Source organism: Lutra lutra, chromosome 7 (genome assembly GCF_902655055.1).
Source record: "Lutra lutra chromosome 7, mLutLut1.2, whole genome shotgun sequence".
Taxonomy (NCBI): domain Eukaryota; kingdom Metazoa; phylum Chordata; class Mammalia; order Carnivora; family Mustelidae; genus Lutra; species Lutra lutra.
In genome coordinates, this window is record NC_062284.1 from 24,491,653 (window position 1) to 24,503,828 (window position 12,176).

The window sequence follows — 12,176 nt, forward strand, 5'->3', positions numbered from 1 at the left end:
TTTCTCTATAAAGACCTGCAGACTCTTCAGGCTTTCTGCAGTTCCAGAATGGCATAGTGCTTAATCCACTTCCTTGTTCACTGCAGCAATCTGTCAAGAGCTCAGCCAATCTGGCTCGTTCTCTGGATCTGCAGTCTAGAAATGGAAAAAGAGAAATGAAGAGGGAGGTGGTAAGAAGCAGCCCTATGTCTAATTCAAAAAGCTACCCCCAAAATACTGAACATTGTCCATTTTTTTTTCCCTCCCAACTCATCCTAGGCAGGCAAGATACTACTCTTAGTGATAGCAGTAAGGCAGTTGCGGGGGGAGGGATGGAGGTTCCTAGAATATGCAAGAAAATATACCTAAAAATACCAGCAGTCACTTTGATCATGTCTCCTGTAGGGGGCAAAAGCTTCCCCTCTCAATAGGCAATCCTCCTCTGGGGAAATATTATCACTGAGAGATGCCTGCATATTGTCCAGTCCTGTATCTTTAACTTATGTGGAAGGAGTAGCTGAGGGGAGTGGGATGGTTTGAGGGGGCAAAGTTGGGGCAGCAGGGGCCCGGTTGTCCTATGATTGGCATTCCACTACCTGAAGGAGGTGAGCCAACTCCATCTCCAGTGGTCCAACCAGGGACCTTTTTTATAAAAAAAAGATTTATTTATTTTAAAGAGCGAGAGAGAGGAGAGAGAGAGAACACATGACTGGTGGTGGGGGGGCAAATGGAGAGAGATAACTCAAGTAGATTCCCCACTGAGCTCAAAGCATATCAGGGCTCTATCTCCCAACCCTGAGATCATGACCTGAGTGGAAACCAAGAGTCAGAAGCTCAACAAACTGAGGCACCTAGACACCCCTACTGGGGACCTTCTGATCATGTTTGTATGATGCTTGTTCTCTTTGGTTGTAGGAGAAAAAAGTGCAACTGAGTTTGTAGAGTCATAGTTTCTGGCCACGATATGCCATTTTAAGAATTCTTCTCACCATTCCAATCCAAATGTCTACCTACTGATAGTTTAATAAAGCCAATGAGAGGTTGATGATCTATTAGATGGGGTGTTTTGGGCTCAGAACTACAGTTATGGTAGCAAGGAGGGAGAGGAGATCTGGGGAGCACTTTAGATCACCTAAAGAGAACATTGTGATTGAAATGATTTAGATTATGAATGAAAAGAAGCAAGAAAAACACCCTTAGTTTTTCCTGTGTGGGTGAATGAAGAATCTAGGGGCACATTATCAATATTTTTACTTTTTTCCCCCTCTAATGACTACTCATTACAAAACCATCCTAGAGAGTAAGAATTAGGGCATCTTTTTTGGGTTGTCCACCAAAGCTGATTATGCTGACCATTCAGAATATTCATTGCATGCTTCTTGGATGAGCTTTTTGTCTTACATCACAATAGGTAGTGATGTAATGTTCAACTCCACCAGTTTGATAATTGTCTCTGGGACATATTAAAGAGCTCAGAGCATGTTCGCCAGGATTCCCACCACCTGGTGGATCCCTTCTAAAAGAGAATGTGTGCCCTTAGGAATTTGTTCTTTTGTAGTCAAAGTCCAAAGCATGAAGTTTGGACAAAATTTAACCCTCAGTAAACATATATACTTTTGCATGTGCATCCTCTCTCTCCTATTTATTTATTTATTCATTCATTTATGTATTTATTTATTTATTTGCTTTTTAGAGAAAGAGAGAAAGCCCTTGAGCTGGGAGTTGAGGAGATGGGGCGGGGGAAGGGGCAGAGAGAGAGAGATAGAGAGAGGGAGAGAGAAAATCTTAATCAGTCTCTGTGCCCAGCAGCAGAGCCCAACTCGGAGCTTGATCTCACAACCCTGAGATCACGACCTGAGCCAAAATCAAGAGTTGGATGTATAACCAACTGAACCACATAGGTGACCCTGCATCCTCTCCTTGTTAGCATATTTTCTGTATACTTATTTATATTCCAAGGTAGATATAATATTAACTTCTGGTTAAAAAAACAAAATTTAACTGGGTAAATTTTAAGGATCTTACTGGCTTAATTCAACGAGTTGAGGCTGTATCCAACCTAGCAGATAATGGGGCAGCATCCGATTTAGCAGATAGAAAGGAGCTCTGAAAAGCTGTATGAAATGGAAGACGTTTATCGGCAGAAGTGAGTGGGGACAAGAAAATTGTACAGGGCAAAAATGCAGGCTGGTTATTGCAAGGGTACTTTCCTTTCTTATGGCCAGCGCCTATCAGGCAGATTACCTAACTAGTGTTGACCAGTAATTCCTGATTGACTGGTTTTGAGAGTGCATTTCTGAGAAAGCCCAAGTTGTAATTAAGTATTGGTTTAGTGACATGGGGCTTAGTCTAACCAACAGCATTTGAGGTCTCTTGTTTTTAATACCCTTTTAAAATAATTAATAGGATTTATTAATACATTGACATGAATGATTTATTTTTATTAATAAACAAACCCAATAAAACAAATATAACACTATAAGAGAAAGTGTGATAGGCAAACTGAGAGTGAACAGCTGATGAAAAACTAGAGTTTTTGCAGTTTTTACAAATATTAGGAAAATGGGTACAGCCAGTACTATCACACTTTAGGTTATATGCCACAGGATGTTTTAGTCCTCCCTCAAGAAGCATTAAGAATTCATGCCTTTTAATCAAGCAGGCTTCAATAAAAGGTCAATTGCTTTTTTTTTTAATAAACATTTTACTTTATCAACAAAAATGAAGCATCCTTTACTGAGGCTGCAAATAAAGCCACAGTTTGTATATGCACAAGGCACTCAGAGACAAAGTGGGAAAAGGAAATCGGGCCCTAGAGAGGGCAGTGGGAGACAATGCTGAGAAACTGTGGGTTAGGCTTGGAGGAGATTTGAAACCTTCATAGATATCACAGCTGTCTCAAAGATGGCTGCCATCCTTCTCTCTGCGTAAGCATATGTTTCTCTGTATTGAAGAGGGCTACAATCTTACATACATTTTCAGCTCACCTGGCCAGCCGACTGCTAATTAGGCTCAGTCAAATGAAGACACTGACAGGAGGAAGGGGCATTTTTTTCTTCTTCTCCTTTTAAGAACTGTGACTGACTTGGTTGCAGTGTCTTTGGCATTTCCAACAGAGGTAACAGGAGCTGCCCATGAGTGCCAGTAATTCAAGCAGCTGAGGCAGTATGTGTAAGTAAGTAGCATGCTTCTGTAGTAGCCACCACAAGTGTCTGAGTGATTGCAGAATTAGCAGTCTGGGTGGTTCCTGCTGTATTATTAGCAGGCTCCAACAATGTCAGCAGTGAGATGCTCCTAAGTTTTGCCAAAGCTACTTCCTTCCCCTGCCCCCCAACTCTTCATCTGTTAGAAATATCTGAAGTGTTTTCTGATTGTCTACCTATACAGTTCTTGTAGACAACAGTGCCTTCAGGAAACAGACACTCAAAGATGAAAATTGAAACTGATTGTCTTTTCTTGAACATAGATTCCGTAATGATTTCACTATCAATGGAAAATAGGATACTGGTAATTCATATATGTAGAGGAAAGATATTTACTTAAATTATAACCTGGTGTTACCTGAGATAAAAGGTCTCTTGAAGGTAAGATGTTGGGAGACCAAGGGACTTCTATAATCAACTACTGTGATGGTGGGCTGGCTATTTCTGACTGTCCTGGGGAGTTCATAAAGAAAATGAATCACTCAAGGCTTTAAACTGTCAACTCAGTATATGGCCAGAGGACTAGAGATCCTGTATGATGGTCCTCAGATAACTTCTTAACCTTTATAGAAATAAGTCACAAGAGGTACAGCTGAAAATCAATGCCACAATTTGATTCTGCCAATTGTGGAATTACAGTGTAAATTTGACTCAGAACTTCCCCATATTTCTTTTCTTTTCTTTTTTTTTTTAAAGAGTTTATTTATTTATTTGACACACAGAGAGAGAGAGACCACAAGTAGGCTGAGAGGCAGGCAGAGAGCCCGATGCAGGGACCTCACCAGGACCCTGAGATCATGATCTGAGCTGAAGGCAGAGGCCTAAACCACTGAGCTACCCAGGCGCCCCCCCCCCCCCATATTTCTTAAGCAGAAGTCACCGTATTTGTTAAGAAAAAAATGGAACGCTGAAACAAGGAATGGAAAGATTTGAGTGGGCTCAGATGAATTGAGAACTGTGAAGCCCCAGGTTTCCTTGAGCTTTTTCTTGCTGTGGAGGCAGCTTCCCTCCTGTGTTCCTTGAGGACTTAATCAGGGCTTTTCAGATGTTAATGTGCATAAGAATCACCTGAGTATTTTGTTAAAAATGCACATTTTGACTTAGTAGGTCTAGGGTGTTGCTTGAGTTTCTGCATTTCTAGAAAGTACCTAGATGATTCTGATGCTGCTGGTTCACAGACCAAACTTTGCACACCAAGGGGCTCAATATGGATTTTAACCATGGTAGTTACCTTGTAAGGTGATGCCCATTCTACACCAGGTCTACCTTCCAGACACAAAACTGGAACTCAATCCTAGGCCTGCCAGGAGGTCTGGTATATAGTCTGATCGAACATTAGATAGTTTAGACATTGAAATAATTATAAGATTATGCCAATTTGTATCAGAAGAAAGTTGAGGAATAGATGTGGAAATGGATCTTAAGATTGTTACACCAAGGAGGCAGAAGATAATATTGGATTAGGCTAAACTTGTGGATATGGATTCCATGGGTTAGTTTGAATATCTGGGCGTGGCTCTAAGTCCAAGTCTGCTTGGTTAATTAACTGAAATCTGGACCAACTACAGCCCACCTCCTTTGAGGTTGTAAAGCCATACCTCCATGATGCAGGATGGACTAATATTTTTAAACGTTTAGGCAAATAGTCATATTGGGAGTGGAATTTATCAAATGAAACACAAGCCCATGTATATCCACTATATTCCCCAGAGAGGCCCAGAAAATGGTTCTTCCTTTAAGGTACTGGGAAATGCATTGGTAAAGAGAGCATCAGCAGCTTGAAAACCCCTTGGTGTCAGTCTTCCACAAGCAAGGGTCACTAAAAGAAACTACAAGTGCTCCTGATTCAGTGGGAATCATGCAATCTCAGAGTAGCAAAATCCAAGAAACAAAACTGCCAGGTGAAAGGTCCCCCAATAATGGGTCCGTGATTAGAGGAGTGAGACCGATACAAAGCAAAGGTCAAATGAAGCTTTATTTCGCACCAAGCATCAAGAATCAAACTGACTGTTTGGGGCCATCTCTTGCAAAGAAGGTCAAATGAAGCTTTATTTCGCACCAAGCATCAAGAATCAAACTGACCGTTTGGGGCCGTCTCTTGCAAAGAAGCGACCTCTCTCTGCCTTACAGACTAGCTTTTAAGGGCAAAGGCCATGTGGTTCGGCCTGGCCATGCACAGGTGGCCAATGAGATTGTAACACAGAGAAAAAGCTGTACAGTCATGCTAGGTCACACATAAGTGACCAATTGAATTACAATTTACCCTAGAGTAGATATTTGAACTAGCCTATCACCTTGGTCAGAATTGGCGCCCAAAGGGCAGGGCCCATACTCCTTGGTAGCTAGGGAGATGGAATGCACCCCCACTGATTGGATATCTCCATCTGACCTGACCCACCCTTGTATTTGGGCTTTGTTACCTGGGACTGGTTTCTGGGGACTTGTTTGTAAGTAAGTCCCCTGGGGGGGAAGGAGGGCAGGGACAGTTTAAGTTTTACTGTATAAACAACAAAGTCATTGTTTAACCAGATGGAATCACTCTGGCTAAATAGGCCCTTACACCAGGAAAAAAGTGGACTTGGTTACTGAGGCAGTGTTGGAGCAACAGGGATCTCTGGCAGCAGTGTCTTAACAATGAAGTAGATGGGCAGTTTACTAAAGTATTATTTGATATATACAATTACAAGACTAAGTTTTGACCAGAAACCTGGCTTGTCATTACAATGGAGATGTATTCCTATGGTTGGGTACCAAGAGCCAAGTTATTTCATAATTTGGAGTCCCACTGAAGGAAGGGTACGCTGGTTACACTTGAGAAAGAACCCCCCCTCAACCCTTCTCCCAGAGGACCTGTGGCCATTTATTCTGTTGACTTACACTGGCTGATTTAACACTAATCCTTTCCTGCAGTCAAACAGGTAGGAATTACTAGTATCATGTTGCTATTTTTATTTGTTCCTCCTGGTCCTCCATTACTTTCATATGGTTCATTGGAGTTTAGGAGATAAATGAAGTTTTTGTTTCAGTCTATCTCAGAGTTGCTCCAATGGGTCTGTGGATGCACCTGATTCTGTTATGTCCGTTCAAATGTATTACTTGGCAATTGACATTAACATATTGCTCCCCAAATCTTGGAATGAGGACTACTATGGCCAGAAAAGATAAATGGTAGCCCCTGGAAGTCCCCTTTCTTACCAAAGGAGTAAACTAAAAGCAATTCTGCAACCTAGGAAGAATTAGAGGGATTAGTGCCACCAACAAAGACCTGAAAAATGCAGTTTTTCCATCATATATTTAATTATCGACTCATTTCCTTGGCCTGGGCAAAAGCAGACTGATCTTGAGAATAACTTGATTCATGTACATTTACACATCTCCTAACTTTGCTAACTCATCCTTTAGGTCTTAGGTGAATACTATTTCTACAAGAAATTCCTTGACACATGGAATAATTTAGGTACTCAACACCCCCCCCCCCCAAAAAAAAAAGTCAGTAAGGAGAGGATAAAGGTAGATGGAAATTACACAGTAACAACACTTGTATTCGCTGATCTGCAGTCAAGAAAACAAATATTTCAAGCAGGAAATTTAATTCAGGTAATTGGTTATATACTTTTTGGAAGGGCTAGAGGAGCTACAGGGAAGAAAACATCAGATTATTCAGAAATTAGTAATTGCAGATACCACAATTTACTTAGGGCTGAAAGAATTAAAAACAGAAGAGGTGGTGAAGAGCTCCTGAAGGCAGGAGACTGCACTCTGCATGTAACTGCTGGGCACTGCCATTACCATTAGAGGTACATTGGAACTTTGGAAACTTCCCACTATACTCTGGGAAACTTCCAGGGTTTACTGGAGTACATTGCTGGCCACTGTGACACTTCTGGTGGCTCACAGCTAACAGCAGACTCTCTGGGAATCCCAAGTGCTGCTGGAGTCTGAAGTTGCTGGTAGCCATCTTGGATGCCCACTGCTATGAAAGACATTATCAGAAGCATTGAAAAAAAAAAAAAGGCTCTGCTTTTTTAGAACATTCCAGTCTTTCAGCCAGTACCTCTGTTGGGCAAAAGCTAACTAAACATCTGGGAAGGAATTCTGGGAAACGAAGTTTGTAGATATGCAGCCCTCTCAGAAAAGATATAAAAGAATATGAAGGATATAAAAGAAGGCAAGAGCAAACAAGAAAATGACCAGAACAGCCCACCCTTTTGGCTGTTTGACATCCATTCTCCTCAGCTTTCCACCTGTTTTCCACTTCTGTACTAGGACATAATGTTCAGGGTGTCATAATAGGATTATCTTAAGTGAGTGATAATTTTCACCACTTTTTCCAAAGGTGAGATATAAAGTCCCATCTATATCTATCACTATAGCTAGTCCCGGGTGAATGAGGCTGTTAAGATAGTTCTGGCCAAAGCCTTTGGTACTGAGGAGATCCACATTGGGAATGTGAATGGCATGAAAGCGGTTGGTCTGAGAGGTATTTACAGAGGACACTTTTCAGAATTAAAATCTTTAAAGAATTTGGTCATATGTCACATAATGAACAATATCTGAAGGAATAATTTTCAAAACACTCAAATGTTGTTGTTGTTGTTTTGTTTTGCTTTGTTTTGTTTTAGAGAGGGAGAGAGGACTGGGGCAGGGGCAGAGTTGAGAGAGGAAGAGAGAGAGAGAGAGAGATTCTCAAGCAGGCTCCATGCCCAGCACAGAGCCTTGTGGGACTCGATCTTAGGACTCTTGAGATCATGACCTGAGCTGAAATCAAGAATAGGCTGTTTAACTGACTGAGCCACCCAGGTGCCCCTCAAATGATTTTTATGGTCAAATCTTATATTGTCTCCAATATAAACTGAGAATACAAAATTCAATCAAGGTATGGAAGTTACTGTCTTTGGATGAATAGAATATGCACAATATCCCCATGAAAACCTTATCTCTGTCTGCAACTGATGTGGTTTTTTTATGGTTGGTTTAGAGACCACGGATATTTTCTCTTGTGATTTTATTGTCCAAATCATGCTCAAGATACCCACAACTGGTATAGCATGAATTTGCCCACATGATTTGACCGATCGCTGTGAATGGCACAGGACGGGTTCAAACAATAGAAATTTTAAAGGAAAAGGCATTGTGTGCTTTAATTACTACTTATATAGACTTACAGTATAGTTAAAAGTATGTAAGTCTCTTCCTAGAATTTTTTTTTCTTATCCTGGAAATAGTTTAGGAGCTGAGAAAGTTGCAACACTCCTCCTGCTTGTGAAAGTTTGAATTTGCCGAGTGCTGACCTCAACCTAAGGACAATGTCTGATTCTAACCAGAATCTGATTCCATACTTCAGTTTTCCCACATATTCTGTGAAACTTAGCTAAGTGAATGGATTTGATATTTTCCTTCATTCTCTTCCCCTATTAAATCTCTGTTAAAGCTATACTTCTATTTGGAGAACTCTCATTTCTTTATATCCCATCCATAGTGACTCTTGCTTCAGCTCCAGGAAACACCCCATCCTCTCCACTGAGTCCTCAAATATTAGCTGCTCTTGGGTTCACCTCAAATTTTAGCTGCTCTTGGGTTCAACTTTCTCAGCTTTTTCCTTTCTTTTCGTTCACCATCTCTTTAGTGTTGGGCCAGAAATACTTAGTGGGGGCATAAAAACACTATATTGGCCAGAATCTAAGAAATTCTAAGAAGTCTAAAAGAAATGGTAATTATGTGATGTGATGGAGGTATTAACTCACCTTACTGTGGTAAATATGTGTGTGTGTGTGTGTTTATCTATCTTATCTATCTATATATATCATGTTGTGCACCTTTGAATTTACACCTTTAAACTTACATAATTTACTTATATGTAAATTATCTGAATAAAGGTGGAACAAAAAGTGAATTCCTTTTTCTAATAGAGTTTGACCATTAAACATTAATTATGATGATTTATTATATTTTAAATGAATTTTATAATGGATGAAAGTGACAATATTGATTACATAAGCAGGCTTTTCAAGCCCGAAAATCATGATGGTTCCTCATGCCTCCCCCGTTTCCCTACCAAATAACAGCTTTCAACAATTACATTAAATACATTCTTGCTAAGAATGATCCAAATGTACCATGGTAATTTTTTACTAAGGTTTTAAAAACTTCAGCTTTCCCACACCGGGAGTCGAACCCGGGCCGCCTGGGTGAAAACCAGGAATCCTAACCGCTAGACCATGTGGGAGGCGACGGGAACGAGTTGAAGTGTAAGTGAATTGAAACCCTTCCATCTGCTTCCGCTTTCAGCGTCCGGCCCCGCCTCTTGTTGCACCAGTTCTCTGCGCCTGCGTGGTTTTTCGGCATTCCGCAATCAGCAATCGCCGTGAGCTCTGTGCAGGGCTCGCTTCGTACGCGGTCTTGTGGACTCCGCCTCCCGCCTCTCCCGGTTCCCAGGGAAGCTGCAGCCTCCACAAACCTCTGTTAAAAAACTGCGGCGGGGAAATATGGGAAGGAATGGTTTGAATGCCTCAAGGAGCACGTTATGAGATTGGCTTCCCAGGTCCCGTTGACCTGCGGGTAAACTTTTATTAGACCAGATTTTTCCTCTCGTGAGGTTTAGGTCAGGAAATTTGCATTTAGAAGCCTGCGTACCCCGAATAACCAGTGGGGAACGTTTTGGGCAAAAAAGCCTTTGGAGACTACTGTTTTTACAATCTTGTTTAGGAATGGCCTTACATTATTAAAATCAGAACAAAACACCCAGGACTGTAAAGGAAAATCCGCACGTTGCACTATGTAAGCAACTCATACTTCGGTAGGTGGTGGGTTGTGGGGCTTGGAGGGTAGTAAGAAAACAAACCGCAGGCGGGGAGATAAACATACAAGTGATTGGTATCATACAGAGAAACTACACATGATTTATAATAAGACAAACGCTGCAATATAAAAATGAGAACTTGCTGAGAATAGACCATTAGTTGGAGAGGAATCCCACGGACAAAAACCATTTGAAAAAACACTTCAACCTCACAGGCTCCCAGCTAGCATTTGGACAAAAAGCAAAAGTGTGAAAATGTCAAGTGTTGGCAAGTATGTGGGAAAAGGAAGTTCTTAGAAACTCATGAAACTTGATCAAGGAGGCACAGTGTCAGGATTTCCTATATGTGTTTATGACCAAGAATTTACATTTTTAAAATTTAATAAAACCAGTATTGTTCTTGAACTGCTTCTCAGGCGCTGAACACCAAGACACACTGCTTGTGAAAGTAATAGATATACTTTAGGGCACATAAAACACTACAACAGTGGAGGGCCAGGATCACCCTGAACAAAAATCAAATAAGAGTGAAAGGATTAAAATATTCTTAATCTCTAAGAATTTCAAATGTCTGTTGAAAAGTAGACAATTCTTAAGAATTGAAAATTTTCTGGGGTGCCTGGATGGTTCAGTTAAGCCTCTGCCTTCGGCTCAGGTCATGATCCCACTGTGCTGGGTTGAAGCCCTGTGTCTGGGTCTCTGATCATTGGGGAGCCTGCTTCTTTTCTCCCTCTGCTTGTGTGCTTGCTTGCTCTCTCAAATAAATAAATAAAATAGTTAAAAAAAAAGAAAATATTTTTTGGCATAAATAATATCATGTCAACATTCTAGCTATGGATTGGAAGAAAATGGTTGGAATAGGTTTGATAAGAAAAAGTGACTATTATTACCATACAACTGAATCTTAGCATCTGGGGAAACCCACAGGGATAGGGGTCAAGGAAAGAATGAATAGTGGATGGAGAAGCAAGGAGTTCTGATTAGTCAATAAATTCCAGGAAAAAGCACAAGCTCATGTGTAACCATGGCAATACAATGTAAACCAAGGCTAAGATACCCAGTGTCAGGAAGGAAGTGAGGACACAAACTCAGATGGAGATGGGTTGTGGGGATGGGGAGGAACAACTTGGCAATTATCTATCAAAATGTGTAAATTGTGTATTTAATCCAGCATTTTAAATTCTGTGTTGCCCATAGCCAGGCACCCTATGACAAAGGGTATTAGGATTATATGGGAGGCAGTGCTCCCAGTAGAGTATTGGGGCCTCCTTGTACTCCCTGCAGATCCCACACAGGAAAACAAGGAGCACAACACAGACTTCAAGGTCATTCACTACCATGCTGAAAAATGAACAGTGATGGCTGGCTGTCTGGCTTTCCCCTGCCATGCTGAGCACAGTATCTTTCCCAGTCCCTTCCAGCTGAGGCAGAGGGGACCAGAGGCTCAAGATAGAATGAGAGAAACCCTGGAAATGCAAGCCACTTGCCAACCACCAACACATACGTTGCATTGTTACATTTAGAAATTAAGTTTGGTTGCATTAAGTCACTGTAATTTAGGTTTTTTTTTTTTTTTTAAGATTTTATTTATTTTTTTGACAGAGAGAAACCACAAGTAGGCAGAGAGGCAAGCAGAGAGAGAGAGAGGAGGAAGCAGGCTCCCTGCAGAGCAGAGAGCCCGACGCGGGGCTCGATCTCAGGACCCTGAGATCATGACCTGAGTGGAAGGCAGAGGCCTAACCTACTGAGCCACCCAGGCACCCCTGCAACAATTTTTTGATTGGTTTATTTTCTTTTCAATGATAGTAAGATTATGGAAGTAGTTTTTGGCAAGTCCACTGTGTTTCCAAAATGTGTCTGTTTGGGAAGGAAGATGGTAACCACCCTTATTCTTGCTTTAACAAACACATGAAACAAAGCAAGTGAACAATTGGCATTGCTTCCATAGAGCATCTTTGATTATTCTCTAAGCCAAACCAATTTTTTATTTAAAAAAGTAGTTGTTTATTATATTATGACCAGCTGCATGGAATTGCCAATAACCCCACTGGTTTTGACTTACTAAAATGGAAATTCCATGTTTCAACACAATTCTTCCCCTGTGTGAGCATCCAGATTTACCTAATAACAGGAAAGATTTAAAGAAAACATGCTATTTAATTAAAATCATAGTTTTTCCAACATCAACAGCAACA

General features: G+C 41.0%; 1 non-coding gene across 1 annotated transcript; it reads right to left on the reverse strand.

Annotated features, from left to right (window-relative positions):
- Positions 1-9,336: 9,336 nt before the first annotated feature.
- TRNAE-UUC (transfer RNA glutamic acid (anticodon UUC)) lies at positions 9,337-9,408 on the reverse strand. Its single transcript has one exon. It is a non-coding gene; the product is annotated as a tRNA-Glu (tRNA).
- Between the last annotated feature and the right edge of the window lie 2,768 nt (positions 9,409-12,176).